General features: G+C 35.4%; 1 pseudogene; it reads right to left on the reverse strand.

The window, feature by feature from the left end:
- Nucleotides 1-16,440, reverse strand: part of LOC143388249 (F-BAR and double SH3 domains protein 2-like) — a 126,297-nt pseudogene that overhangs the window by 52,263 nt on the left and 57,594 nt on the right.

Below are 16,440 nucleotides of genomic sequence, written 5' to 3' on the forward strand. Positions count from 1 at the left end.
CTGTGGTGTGATTTTCTTTGTGTTTTACCTGCCTCAGGCTTACTGAGCTTTAGCTCTTGGTTTACAATTTTTATTAATTGTGGACAGATTTTAGCAAAAAAAAAAAAAAAACCCAAAATCCCAGGCTTTGGGGGATAAGAAGTGAGTGTATTTTGCATGTCAGAGGTATGTGAAGTTTTAATTATAACTTTTAACCATAAGGTATACTGTGGAAGACTATGTTTTTCAAAAAGTTGTTACTACATTTCTCATTCTGCATGTTTTTCCAACTTCGTTACTTCTCCACCAAGAAGTAGAGTGTATGTCCTACCTCCTTGAACTATGGACAGGCCTTTGTGATTGTCTCAATAAAATATGATTCAACAATCCCAATGATGTTTCTGAGGCTAGGTCAAAAGAATACACAGGTTTTATTTTCTCACTCTTGGAACTTATATCTTTGGGGCTTTGTACTACCATGTAAGCAGTATAGCCAACCTGAAGCCACCATGTTGGAGAGATCATGTGGAGAGACCACACAGAGACAGAAGTGTGTAAGAAGCCCTAGCATTCTGGTTCCCAACTGTTTAGATCTTCCCAGCCTAAGAACCAGTTATTTTGGGGGCTGGGGATGGGGCTCAAGCAGTACCACGCTCGCCTGGCATACGCGAGACACTGAGTTCGATCCTCAGCACCACGTACAAATTAAGACGTTGTGTCCGCCGAAAACTAAAAAGAAAATAAATATTAAAAATTCTCTCTCTCTTTCTCTTTAAAAAAAAAAAGAACCAGTTATTTCACATGAGATGACACCAGCACTGGCCATTATCTGATTATTATAAAGTGATAACTGCCAAGTTGAGACTACCAATACCCAGAACACTGAAAGACATTATTTTTTTTTTAATAAATCTTTTTTATTTTTTTTAGAGAGAGAGAGAGGGAGGGAGAAAGAATTTCAATATTTATTTTTCAGTTTTTGGCATACACAACATCTTTGTATGTGGTGCTGAGGACCAAACCCGGGACGCACGCATGCCAGGCGAGCGCGCTACCGCTTGGGCCACATCCCCAGCCCCTGAAAGACATTATTAAAAAAATGCTTTTTAAATTTTTTTAAGCTGGGTATGGTGGCGGATGACTGTAATCCTGTGACTCAGGAGGCTAAGGCAGGAAGATCCAAGTTTGAGGCCAGTCTCGGCAACTTAACAAGACTGTCAGCAACACAGTGAGAACCTATTTTAAAATAAGACACAAAGCTGGGTGTGGTGGCACACACCTGTAATCCCAGTGGCTCAGGAGGCTAAAATAAGGAGGATAGTGAGTTCAACATTGGCCTCAGCAACTGAGCAAAACCCTGTCTCTAAATAAAATATAAAAAAGAGGGTTGGGGATGTGGCTCAGTGATTAAGTGCTCCTGGGTTCAATCCCAGGTACCAAATAAATAAATAAAATAAAATAAGGTTTGGGAATGCAATTCAGTGGTAAAGCACTCTTGGGTCCAATTCCCAGTTTAATAATCAAAAAACCAAAACCAAAACAACAACAACAAGAAAAACCCACAAAAAGCAAACAACAACAACAAACCCCCAAAACCCAAAACATTGTCTCCTGTGAGACAAGTGAAATAAGATGTCAAAGTAGGCAAAAAAAAAATACATGGGATACAGCAGCAAGCAAGGCCCAAGGTTGAAAATATTAGTTTATGATTAGGTTGAAAGTGAAAAAATAGCAGTGTATGATATGGACCATAGGGAGAGTAAAGAGTTAAAAAAAAAAAAGACAGCCTAGTTCAGGAATCTAAGGAATTTAAATATTTAACCATTGGATAGAGAAAGAGCAACCCATGAAAGAATCTAGACAGGCTGAAGAGGAAGAGGAAAAACTGGAACAATGCTGAGTTACAGAGGGCTGAAGAGTGTTTTAAGAAGAAGGGTGTTGTTAGTTATGATGAAACTTGATTGGTTAAGAAAAACGAGAGATCAAGTGTCCACTTTGGATCTTGCAACAGACATCACTGGTGATTATGATAAATTTAGAAGGAAAGGAATGATCAGAAGAAAAGCAAGGCAAAGCTTAAACACAATGAGCTGAAAAGTAGGAGGGAGGTCAGGATGTGTAAGTGTGGACAATTCTTTTAAGAAGTTGGACGTGAAGTCAAAGAAAGAGGATCTAGATACTAAAAATCAAACTAAAAAAAATACCATATTTAAAATAATTTCTTTGCACTTGGAGTTTAGTCTTGAAAATATATTTTCATGGAATTTACAACTGTGTCTTCAAAAAAACTTGTCTTGAGAGATGAAAGTCTACTTTAATTTATCATATGTATGCCTCTTCCCCCGGCCAACAAACTGTAATACACCATCACTAGTCTTTCTTAGGCAATTTTATGGCAAACAGGTGAATTAATGTGTTGCTGCTACAAGGTTTACAGAATTTTTAAGATAAATAGATAAGACTATATTGTTGAGTTTGAGAAAGAACAAAAAAAAACATATATGGGTGCTTTTCACATTAATAAAATTTAGCTCCTTAAATGGGTCTGACACTTGGCTTAAGCTGAATGTGGCCAGGATTCTACTACACTTATCCATTGTTGATGAACAATATTTTTGTGCTCACGTGCCACACGTGTGGCCCATTTCCTAGCCTCTTTATTTAGACTGTACTCCTCTGTGGTCCCAGTTTCTGATTCTAATTGTCGACTCTACAACACAAGAGAGAACAGAGAGAAAAATATTGTTATTCTGATTGCAACTATTATACTCAGTAGTTAGACCAAAGGGCCTTCATTTAGCACTTAAAAAACAAGACATACTGAGTATAGTGGCACACACCTATAATCCCAGCAACTGTGGAAGCTGAGGCAGGAGGATCCCAAGTTTGAGGTCAGCCTCAGCCTTCTGAGTAGCTGGGATTAAAGGTGTGTGTTACTGTTTTTGGCAAGAAAAAAAAAATTATTTTTTGATACTGAGTATTGAACACAGGGGTATTTAACCACTAAGCCACATCCCCAGTCCTTTTTATTTTGAGACAGGGTCTCACTTAGTTGCTTAGGGCCTTGCTAAATTACTGAGGCTGGCTTTCAATTCACAGTCCTCCTGCCCCAAGCCTCCCGAGCCACTGGGATTACAGGCATGTTTCACTGTGTCTAGCTAAGAAAATAAGTTCCTAAATATGAATTGTCCAAAGAGGATTTTTAGAATAAAAAGAGATATAATGAAATGGAAAGAATTTTAGAGACTCACTTGCAATTTAATCTTTTCATAAATTCTGAAGTCAGGTCACAGAAGACATGTGAAAGCTCTTTATAACGTATATCTTAATAAAATAAAAATATTATACAAAGCAAACACAGTCCAGGGTGCTAAACAACACACAGAGCAATATTCTCAGCCATCGTCACTATCAAAAATCCTACCATCCAGGCACATGGTAATCCCAGAGAATCAGACGGCTTTGAAAGGAGGATTCCAAGTTCAAAGCCAACCTCAGCAACAGTGAGGTACGAACCAATTCAGAGAGATGCTGTCTCTAAATAAAATACGATATAGGGCTGGGGATGTGGCTCAGTGGTCAAGTGCTCCTGAGTTCAATCCCCGGAACTCCCCCAATCATCCCCCAAATCCTATCAGTCAGGCTATAATGTAGATCACTATTTTTTTTAAAGATGGACATAATATCTTTATTTATTTTTATGTGGTGCTGAGGATCAAACCCAGTGCCTCACAAGTGAGAAGCAAGCACTCTACCACTGAGCTATAACCTCAGCCCTATCACTATCTTTTAGAGTGGTCATATTTACAGTGGTTGATTATAGTGAAGGAGCTGCAGGTGACTGCTTCTTTTTAAATGATGACTAATTTAATTTTTAGTTCATTTTTTAAATATTTTCCCTTTATTCTTTTAAAAATGTATTTGAAATATATAAAAGAATGGTAACATATAAGAGACATGAATCACCTAATTTAAAGAACATTGGTATCTTTTTGAAGCAGAATATGAGAATTAAATAATTAAATAACAGATAGCACTATAGCCTAGCTCTGGAAAAGCTCACTTACTCAATTTGCTTATTTGTAAAGAAGCATACATATAATCTCAGAATAACAGTAGCACATGCACAGACACACACAAACAAATTAGAACTTGAAGAGGGATGCTATAAAAGGTTAGGTGTCAGTTTACAAATTCTATTAACGTAAAGGAGGGTCAACTAAATTTGATTCTTGAGATGTTCAGAAATAGAATAATTTTAGAAATCATGAGATATTAGTAAAAACGTTTCAGAAGCACGTTGTTCTTTTGCTGCAAAATAAATGTCAATCTAAATACAAGCCTGTGCTTTTGAGTTCTATTTCCTTTGGCTGGAATAGTTTTCCTATTTATTTATTTATTATGTTGTTCATAAACAAACTCCTAGTCTCATTTCAAGTGCTAACTTTTCAGGAAATCTTCCCTGACTTCTCCAGATGACTAAGGGGCTCTTTTACTTTGACTATACCCATTATATTAATTGATTTTAGTTTGTTAGAAGTCACTGAGTCTCCACTATCAGGCCAACATCAAGCCATGCCAGTGCTGCACTGGCTTCAGTTTGCTCTTAGGCAATCTGAGGGCCTGAGCAGTGTTTCACCTAGTTTGGGACCTAACACAAACACAGGAATGTCCTTAGTAAATGCTAGTTATGCAAATATAACTGAATGCCCTGATTCCAAAGTGAGGGCCAGGGTACTAGATTATTAGGACTGTGCCTTTAGAGACAAAAGAACAAACTTACTTTATTAGAATGAGTTTCTGACTGATGAGAGACAAAATTATTCTATGTGGGTAAGAACAGAATGAAGAGGGGAGAAAGAGAACTAATTTATTGAGTGCCACAAATTTTAGCACAGGTTCTCAGAGCTGACTTTAGAATTGACATCTTTTCTCCACTCATCCAATTAAAGGTCATCTAATATAATCTGCTGTATGTTTAAATTTGCATTCTAAAATCCATTCAAACATGAATAAAGAAGGAATAAATCTGAATCTCCAAATTTAGTGACTTCTGCAAACTCTTACTTTATGGAACTTATTATATATTTTAAGAAGCAGTCATTGAAATCTAAAATACATTTATGTGTCACCCTGGCTAACTTAACCCCGCCTCTCCAGGCCTTAGTTTCCTTACTTATAAATCAACATGTCCGGAGATGGAATCTCAGGTTGTCAGCAACCCAGCAATAAATTTTAGAATAAGTAGGATCATTTTTGGCCAGAGAGAATAATGTTCTCTGGATAACAGTCTCAAAAAGCATGTAATAAAAAAATTATGTTCATAATGCTACTGTAGGAGGGTGCAGTGGTGCAGCCTATAATCCCAGCAACTTGGGAGGCTGAGACAGTAGGATAGCGAGTTCAAAGCCAGCCTCAGCAATTTAGCAAGGCCCTAAACAACTCAGTGAGACACTGTCTCTAAATAAAATACAAAAAAAAAATCTGGGGATATGGCTCAGTGGTTAAGTGCCCCTGAGTTCAATTCCTAGTACCAAAAAATAAAAAATAAAAAAAAATAATGCTATTGCTCTGAGCTCCAGATATCTTCCTAGCATTATCTGGGAGTTTAGCCTAATCAAAGAGCAAAAGGGTCCCAATAAAAATTTAATAATATTCCTGAAATATAAATTTATTTGGAATTTAATGAGTGCTAGAGATTAAATTCAAGTTTGGTTAGTATAAATCTATTTATATGAACTTGTGTATCCATATCTATATAATTTTACCAATGATTACTTTGAATGTTGAGAATTTGGGTGGAAACATTGTTTTTTCATTTTAAACTTTATGGCATATGATATGATATTTTAAAAAGAGAATGTATGCATGCTTATTCCTACTTTAAGTTAAAGTGGAAGTTCATATTGCAGTAGAAAGAAAACCTTAAAATCTAGCAATGAGGGAAACAATATGATGTTTTGACTCTTGTATACTTTGGGTAAAAACTTTCTTTTCATGTTTTATAATCAGAACACTATAAAGTTATGATAACTTTGAAAACAAGGTTACCATTTACTGATTCTTTAATCTCTGTGACACTTTACATATTTCTTTTTTTAAAAAAATATTTATTTATTTATTTTTTAGTTATCGGCGACACAACATCTTTGTTGGTATGTGGTGCTGAGGATCGAACCCGGGCCGCACGCATGCCAGACGAGCGTGCTACCACTTGAGCCACATCCCCAGCCCCTACATAATTTCATTTAGTTCTCAAAACAATCCTAATACACAGAAATTATTATTTTCAACTTATCAGTATAGAAATCTAAGCTCAGAAAAGGTTATGTATCAGTTGGGCATGATGGTACATGTCTGTAATCCCAGCTACTTGGGAAGCTAAGGTAGGAGGATCACAAGTTAGAGGCCAGTGTGGGCAATTTAGTAAGACCCTGTCTCAAAACAGTGAGTGGGGAGGGGGGAAGAGGAGAGGGGAAAGAAGGAAGAGAAGAAAGGGTTGTTTTTTCCCTAAAGCCACTCAACCACTAAGCAGTGGGTCTAGAGCCTGTATTGAGACCCTGCTGGCTCAGATTCCATGCTGTCCATATATGCTTATACTTTGTCACTAATTGTACTATTTGGTTAGTACTAATATTAATAACACAGAGACAATAATATTAAAAAGACACTGCTAAAATATAAGTTTCTTTTGAATGAAACTTTGGAAAGGTTTTTAATTAGAGATAAGACATTTAACTGATTTAATTTTCCTTGAGGAAAACAAAACAAAACAAAAAAACCCGAACTGGTTCAAATAAGTTTGAGAAGGCTTTAAAAACTAGCAATGTTAAGTTTTTAAAAATTTCCAGTCCATTTAGAATAAAATATTAAGATCTTTAAAAATTATAAATTAAATAATTTTAAAGAACTAAATAAAGGAAATTAACATTCTAGTACTTATGATAAATCAATTTTAACACATCTCAACTATTTTGTCCTCAGACACCTCTCAAGATTCATTCCCATCCTCTCCCTCCATTCCTTTTATTTGGGACTGAACCCAGGGTTGTTCTACCATTGAGCTATATCCTTATTTCTTTTTATTTTTTGAGACAAGGTCTTGCTAAATTGGCCTTGAACTTGTGGTTCTCCTGCCTCAATCTCCTGAGTAGGTGGGATTATAGGCATTTGCCATTGTACCAGCTTAATTTAAATTCATTTTAAAGTTACTATAAGGGCACAGAAGGTTCAGACAGATATCTGAGTACCTGTATAGGATGACAAAGTGAGCTGGGAGAGAATGCTGATTTCACAGAGGAAACAGAGTCCTTACTTTTCAAATCTGTACCCAAAATGTGTTCATTTGAAAGAGAAAAAGTGACGAATGAAAACCACTAGCACAGTAAAATACTATTTTTCCAACCAAATTTCGAAAAAAGATAAAATTAGGGTTGTTGTACCAGGAACAATCTCATTAATCCTCATTTAAGGCAAGTACTTTACCACTGAGTTACATCCCCAGCCCTCATTAACCTTCACTCAAAGTGTGTGTACTAATTGTATTTTTCAGTTCATTGGTGGATATTATCAAGTTAATATCAATCCGTCTTATTCTTATTTTAATTTTTTTTTGTTTTTGTTTTTAGTACTAGGGATTGAACCCAGGGATGCTACCACTGAGATACATCCCCAGTCCTTTTTATTTTTATTTTGAGACAGTCTTATTATGTTGTTGAAGCTGAACTTGAACTTTCAATCTTCCTGTTTCAGCTTCCTGAATTGCTGGCATTACAGCCCAATCCACTAATTCTTTTTGATGTTTTCTAATATATTCAATTAAGTTAATTTTTATTTAAGTTAATTTTTATTTATTCTCAAGAGGTCCCTTTTGTCAGGAATGCTGGTACACTCCTGTAGTCCCTGCTACTCAGGAAGTTGGGGCAGGAGGACAGCATGACTCTATGAATCCTGGACCAGCCAGGGCAACATAGGGAACAGAGTGAAATGCCCATCTCAAGAAAAAGGGGAAAAAAAAGTAAAAAGACCTGGATCTCTGTAGGTTTGTGCTTGGAATGCAATAATAGGTTCAGAATCTATAATTCTGGAATTCAAAATGCTCTGAAAATCACAAAGATCTTTTTTTTTTAAGTTTAGAACTCATTTGAAGCAAAGTGAGTTAGTCTTGAACTAAGGAGATGTTATTTATAGGCTTTTATTCATTTAACTTGGTATGAATATTGAAATGTTTTACTGCAAAAAATACTGTGTTGTTTGATCATCAGGTGCTTCCTCATGTCCTATTCAGTGTGTAATGATGGTACAGGGATTGCTTCTGAAAATTTCTGAATTTTGAAACAGATTTGGCCCCAAGCCTTTTTTGGTAAGAGTCTGTAAAACCTAAAGTCACATATTTTAAACCTTACACACACCTTGGAGAGGAGGTGGAGCAGTGTACTGTCAAAGACATGTCTTAAGCTTATTCTGATCAAGCTGGGACAGTAGCACCTTCACTGCAGAGAAAAGTGGCAGTTCAACTGCATAATTGGATTGTGTGCCTAGTCTTTCAGGTGAATAAACTAGAGAATTAATGTTGTGGTCTGAGTCTTGAGGCAATTCTGGAAGACTGGACAACTGGTGAAAAGGATGTACAGTACAATTCCATTAAGGCTGATGAGAACTCTGATAAAGGAGTACCATTCTCTTAGGTCAGAACAGCTAGAATAGCAAGGGCAAATCTAAGCAAAAATTATATCCCTGAAATCTCAGTGACTCGAGAGGCTGAGGCAGGAGGATTATAAGTTCAAGCAACTTAGTGAGACCCTATCTCAAAATTAAAAATAAAAAAGGAGAGCTGAGGGTATAGTTCAATGGCGAAGTGCCTTAGGGTTCAATACTCAATATAAACCAATACACACACAGAGACGCACACACAAAATCCCCAAACCCTGTACGTCAATACATCACCAAGGCATCTATTGAAAGCTCTCTGGATGCTTAGAGAAGGAACTAATTCAGGAGAAAGGTGAAGGTGACTAATCCAGCAGAGGGCCTATCACATAGATGGTAGGCTTTCTATGAGAATCAAATAAACCCTTTCTGGAAGGCTGAAGAAATGAGAACAACCCCTACTGAATGCCTACCTGTCAACACTGCTGATTCTACAAAGTAGCGCTCATGTCTTTAGCTGCAGCTTTTCAGTTTTGGATGCCACCTGCCACATATACCTGGCACCTAATTCCTGAATGGGAAGATTTTCCACAGAATCTCTATCATCATCTTTCCTGTTTATGAGACATTGCTATATAAATACAAAATTACCACCAGTGGAAAGAGCTACCCATAACTTGAGATTTTTTTTCCCCCTTTTGGTACTGGGAATTGAACCCAGGAGCATTCTATTTCTGAGCTATACCTAAAACCCTTTTTTAAAATTTTATTTTGAGACAGGGTCTCTTTAAGTTGCCCAGGCTGGCCTTCAACTTGCGAACCTCCTGCCTCCTTAGCCTGGCAAGGATCATAGGTGTTCACCAGTACACCTGGCTTACGTAACAGAATTTCCAGGTAAATTTGCTACAGGATACATTAGCCCAATATGGTCCTTTATAGACAAGGGAAATTCTTGTTAAATATTTAATTTTAATAAATGCATAAAAAGCTCCACTTAAGGTTTAGGGATATAGCTCAGTTGGTAGAGTGCTTGCCTTACATTTAAAAGCCCTGGGTTCAATCTTCAGCATCACTAAACAAAACAAAACAAAACAAAACAAAAAAACTCCACTTAAGCAAACCTTAAATATGCAGATGTCCTCAAGCAAGTGGACTTTTTACTTAATGTAACTGTTAATCTAGAGAAGGCAGAGTTAAATATCTGAAATGGTGGCCAGAATAACAGGAAAATACCATGTATCAGAAATTTTATGTCAGCCCTTTTGCTACCATTATCTCTGAAGATCTTGTTAATTACAATTCAAGGAAAGAAAATAGGAAAGGGTTTTCTCATTCCCACCAGGAAGCTTGAGAGAATATTTCCTTGTTTTGCTGCCTCTATAGATCATACTTATCCAAGTTTTATAGACGTGTGTTTCCCATATTTTTTCCTATCCCTGGTTGACCTTGTGCTTTTTCATAGGATGTGAGAAACACTTTGAAGGACTTATGTTACTGGTTTTGCAAACAGAAGGTGGGCACGTATGCAGGACAGAGATGCTGAAAAGTGCAGGTCATAGGGAGGTAACTGTCAGCTATTGCCTTTCAGGCTTATAAAATGCTAAGAAAGAGGTTAATAAGATTTACTTTGGGTAATACAATAAGAGAACAGAAGTCCCACGGGACTTGCAGTAATCAGTTTAAAAAGGAAGTTAAGTACTGCAAGATTTTGTAATCTTTGTAGTATCATCTATATTTGATATTTTGATATTTCCTGAAGCAATGAGGGGCAAAACCTAAAACAAAAAGGAAAAACATAAAGATCCATCTAGCTCTTTACCGACCACTATGTGCCAGGCATTGAGTCAAAAGTTTAATTTCATACCCAATAAAATAGTCATTTTATATACAAGGAGAATAAATCAAAAAATTTAAAAATATATAATATAAACAGCTAGTTTTAGATACTAAGACCTAGGACTTGTTCTTGTATAATACCTGTATGAATATCTAACACCAGTATGACCTGTGTGACAGCTGAATGACTCTTCAACACTGATATTCTAATCAATGTACTTGTCAATTCTAAACAGAATACCTGTTATTTAGGGAGGTGTTTTAGGATACATTCCATATCCTCCTCAGAATAATTTTGCATTAAAAACTCATTTCTGCAAAGAAAGATGTACTCTGCTCATTTTTTTTAAAGAATTTTTGACTTGTTACTATCATCTGATAAATGGTAATGAGGTATAAAGAAAGGATACTTTAGAAATCAATAACACAATATGGAAATATAGACAATAGACAAGAAAACCTCCTTTCAATATTATTATTTTTTGGGGGGGGGGGTTGACTGAGGGGACCAAGGATTGAACCCAGCGGTGCTTAACCACTGAACCATATCTCCAGGTTTTGGTGGGGTTTTTTTGTATTTTATTTAGAGACAGGTCTACCTGAGTTGCTTAGGCTCCTGCCTCAGCCTCCTAAACCACTGGGATTATAGGTATGTGCCACCATGCCTGGCTAGCTCCTTTCAATATTAACCACAAGATAGCTACTAGGTCACATCAAACAACACTTTCCTTTGGTCACTGTTACTTGTAATCATCTTATGATTAATCATATATTAAGATAACATGAAAGGGAATTCTATCAGTCGGAAATAAAAGGCATAATAATTCCAAGCCTTAAATAAATTCCTATGCTAATACTGTGACTATATGTTTTTAGTTGGATGTTTTGAACTTTTGTAGAACACTGCAATTTGAAGTGGATTATCTGAAAACTTTTTCTCTTTAAGTTTTAACACAGTATATGATAATAAGTTATATTTTATTACAGTAGTAACGTTAAACATCCTATGACTTTCCTACATGTATCTTACCAAAATTTAGAGAAAATATTAGCAACTACATAGTCTTAATTCAAATTTTGATAAAGAACAATACTGTCCTACTTCTGCAATGGATCTCATCATATTTTGTCCTACTTGAAAATATTCCATAGTTCTCCATCTAACAATGTATATAGAATTACCAAACATAAAATCTGGTTGCAACATATGCCTATGGGATTTTCAGTTTCTCTTTCATCCCAAGACTATTTGCCATCTCAGGAATAGGTCGTATACTTACAAATGTTTTAGCTATAAAATTTCTAGTTGAGGGACCCTGATTAGGGGAGATGAAAAACAGCACCTAAGACATAGGGCTGTCATGGGATTATATGATTTAATATAGGTCATGTAATTAGAAAAATGTCTAGCATAAAATAAATGTTCAATGAATGCCACCTATTTTTTTTGTTTGTTTGTTTTCAATTGCTGTCTTAACTTCCTGACATATTATTCCTCAATTTCTATAAGATAAATCTCAATTCCTCTTCAAAAATCTAATCCAAACAATCCAATAAAAAAAATGAACAAAAAAGTTTTGAATAGACATTTCCCAAAGTAGATATATAAATGGCTAATCAGCTCATGAAACATTCAACAATATTAGTCATAGGCAAATGCAAATAAAAACTACCATGAGATATTTCACAACCACGAGCAAGGCTATAACCAAAGAGACAGGGCTGGTGGGGGGAAGAAGCTCAATAGTGGAGTGTTAAATGGGAAAAAAAACCAAACTACAAATAACAATCAATATTGGTGGAGATGTGGAGAAATGAGAACCCTTACCCAATACTGATGGAAATATGAAATTCTGCAGTTACTCTTGCAAATGGTTTGGCAGTTTGCTAAACACTTAATCAGGAATTTACTATGACCCAGTAACCCAAGAGAAATGAAAACACATTCATACAAAGACTGGCATAGCAATTAACATAGTAGCATTATTCATAAGAGCAAAAGTGAGAAACAACCTAAATGTTCAAACTGATGAATAGATAAACAGATAAACAAAATGTGGTATACTCATATGATGGAATACTATTCAGCAATAAAAAGGAACAAAACATACTGCTGCATTCTACAACATGGATGAATCTCGAAAACATTATGTTAAATGACAGCAGCAAAGCATAAGAGACTACACATATTGTATGATTTAATTTAGAAAAAGCAAATCTAAAAAGAATAAAACTAGAAAGAGTGGTTGCCTGTATCTGGGAGGGGTGATGTGGATTAACAATAAATAGACATGCAGGATCATATCAGGATCATGAAAATATTCTAGAACTTATTTATGATGATGAAACATAATTTGGTAAATTCATTAAAAATCATTGAACACACTTGAAATGGGTGAATTATATGATATGTAAATATGCCTCAATAAACTTATGAAAAGACAGAAAGCTCATCTAGCCTGAGGTCTATAGTTCAGCATGTCATAGCTATCCTTAGCATTTAGTTGAGTGACTGGAACATACAGTAGGGGTTCAGTGTTTGTTGAACTGAGATATGTTTCAAAACAGAACCAACAAGAGCAATTTCAGAAACACACTGAAGATAGAGGTGAGTGGTACTTCCTACATGTCCAAGATTCAGCTGGCAGAAAAAATGAGTTAACGGACACTGACTTGTATTCTCTTCACTTCATGCCAAGCTTTGTGCTACCAGCTCCAAGAAGTAAAACCTGAGAAGCAAGTAAACAATGGCTCCATTCCCATAAGGAAAAATACTGGTCCATACTGAGTAAAAATACTTGCTTGGGAATTTGTTTGTTTGTTTACTTATTTATTGGCACTGGGAATTGACATGCAAGGCAAGCACTTTACCACTTAGCTATATCCCCAACCTTGTAAATTTGTTTTTTGTAAGCAATAAGAATGCTTAATTTATAACAACAAAAATTATACATAAAATATTTTATAGTTAACGTTTTCAAAATCATTATAAGGATTTTTATAAAACCACAGGTATTTATTGTTTTCTATTATGAAAAAAAATTAATGGCTTCTAAGTTTCCAACATTTTTTTCAGGAAACAACAGCATAACAGAAAGAGCATTAGAACTGCAATCAAAACAGCTATGTGTCATTCATTCCCCACATGACTCTGGGCAAATCTCTTTTCCTTCTTAGGATACAGTTCCTTCTTTATTACAGCCAAGATTAGCTCTTGGGTTCTTCCCACACTCCTGTTGGGAAAACTAAGGTGTTTCAGACAAAAGGAAAAATGAGAAGCTCAATCAATTTACTATACAAAGTAAAGGAAATTCCTAGGTTATAAGGGAAAATCAGAAAGCTACTGCTGATGCATTCAGGGGCCCTGTATATAGACAATTATGACTCAGTCACACACCAGGTCCCACCCTTCATTAACATGCAACCCCAGACATTCCATCCCTCCCACCCTTGACCCATACCCCGATATACCTCAGCTATGGTCATTCTCAAAGCACTGACAGGGGAGAGCTCAATATCCACCAGTTGGGCAGCTCTTAAACTCTACCCAGTAAAGATTGCACAAGGATAGAAAACACAGCACAGAGTTAGAATTATAAGGCAATCAGGAACACAACAGCTAAGAACATTTAGCAGTGTTTAGAAACAAAGATAGAAGGACTTAGGGCTACAATTGGCCTTTGAAAGTGAGATGATTGATTTTTATGTGACAAATAGGCAAAAATAAAATATTCTCTAGTTAGTCACAATTTTAAGTCAAGTTTGATAAACTTGTCCGTGCTCTGTTTCTTCTAAGGCTCTACTTCATTCATCCCAAGCTTCAAAGAAGTCACATTATAGGACAATATCATTGAGTCGTTAAGAAAAATCTGATTTGTTCAAAAGGTCACTAATATAAATGGCAAAAGCCATTATCTAAGAAGCAAATACTAATTTCCTATATTTCTTTTTTTCCTAAATATTTCTCTTATTTTATTCTATCCTTTTTGCAGTACTAGGGACTGAATCCAGGCTCTTATACATGCCAGGCAAGTGCTCTACCACTGAGCTACAATCCCCAGTCCTGTATTTCCTTATATAGCTATTAACAGGGCTATTCAAAATATAAGAAAAATAATGAGGATGTCACCAACAAATACATTTCTATTAAAGTGATATCATTAAACTCTGAAAATATATCATATACTCCTTTCAGATTCTAAATTTACTAAAAGAGTTTTTGAATATAATTTGACTTCCCTCTTGGTTTGCCTACTTTTAGAGAATGTATTAGAATGCCAATATTACTTCTCATTTTGTAGAAGCTAAATTTCATTATTTTGTGTCAAAAAATTCATATTTTTGTTCATCATTTTAAAAATTCAAATAATGGCAAACATTTCCCTTAAACTTAAGAAAAATGTATAATTAATGTAAGTTCTCTAAAAGTTGCCAATTTGAGGTTTATGTTAACATTCTAAAATCTTAAATGAATTATCAAAGGCCTATAATTGCTTTCTAAAGCCAATTAAAATATCTCTATGCCCATATATATTATTACATTATTCATTCTACTCTGGTTAAAATTTAACCACTGGGTTCTTTGAGAGGTATAACATAAAAGAATTTCATGTACAGAAAGCATAATGTACATATTAATAAATCTGTTGAATAATTTTTCTTCTTCCCTCAGTTTTCAGATTTTCATTACTTTTGTTTCATAACTTCATCTTATTCAGTAGGAAGTTGTTAGTATAAAGACACTGGGTGTGTTCCTTACATGGTAGACAGAAGAAATGTCATGGTTTCTCTACATCTTCATAGTGTTGTTACAAAATTAATGAGATACACTCAGCTCTCCCTGTCTATTCCAAGGATGATAACTATGTAAGCACAAATATAATTTAAAAAAATGATAAGAGAATCTGAATTCCCCTTACAGTATCACTGTCACAGGGCTGGAACTGGAAGGGTTGAGGTTTGTGAAATACAGCATTCTCTTGTAAAAACAGCTGAAGATTATAGTCCCGTACCACCTACAGAGAAAATAAGATATCTTTAAGTCTTGAATAAGGTTAAAATGTCCAGTAATTACATTCTAAAGTCTAAGATTTACTCAGCTGGTTTCTATACAAATGAGAAATCATCCAACACTATGTGATCAAAAGGAAATGATAATGTTATGCCTTTTTTTTAAGATAAGAGTTATTACTTCTATGTCCTATTTTCTCAAGAGATTAAATTTGAAAGTACTAGTTTAGCAACTAGTCCAGATTTAAAGACTAAACAATATGCACTATTTTAAGAGAGCAAAATGTCATGAAAAGCTATCCTGTGTAATGGGTGTGTATGTGTGTGAACAGGGAAGGGAGCATTGGTTTCTTAGTTTCTCCAAACTCTGAAGTTTGATGGGCTCTTAGAAGTCTGTTTTACAAACTGCCATTCACTAGGAAACTGCAAGGTAATCCTATCTATAGCACAAAATGATATTGCCAGAAAATTTCTTGTACTTTTTCCTAGTAGGTTGCATTCTAATCATGATCTTAAAATACACTCAGAAACCCTGTGCCTAATAGAAGAAAAAGTAGGCCCAAATATCTGCTACATCTGCTTAGGACCTGACTTCCTTAACAAGACTCCTAAAGAACAAGAAGTAAAATCAAGAATCAATAAATGGGATGGAATCAAACTAAAAAGTTTCTTCGCATTCAAGCATGTGAAGAGAGAGCTTACAGAATGGAAAAAAGATTTATCAAACACACCTCCTCAGATAGAACATTAATCTCCAGAATATATAAAGAACTCAAAAAACTTAACACACACACACACACACACACACACACACACCACAATCAATAAATGGGCAGACAATTCACAGAAAAAGAAACACAGTCAATCAACAAATATATGAAAAAATGTTCAACATCTCTAGTAATCAAGAGAAATGCAAAACTACACTGAGATTCCATCTTACTGGAGTAATCAGAATGGCAATCA

The sequence above is a fragment of the Callospermophilus lateralis genome, unplaced genomic scaffold (assembly GCF_048772815.1).
Source record: "Callospermophilus lateralis isolate mCalLat2 unplaced genomic scaffold, mCalLat2.hap1 Scaffold_831, whole genome shotgun sequence".
NCBI lineage: Eukaryota > Metazoa > Chordata > Mammalia > Rodentia > Sciuridae > Callospermophilus > Callospermophilus lateralis.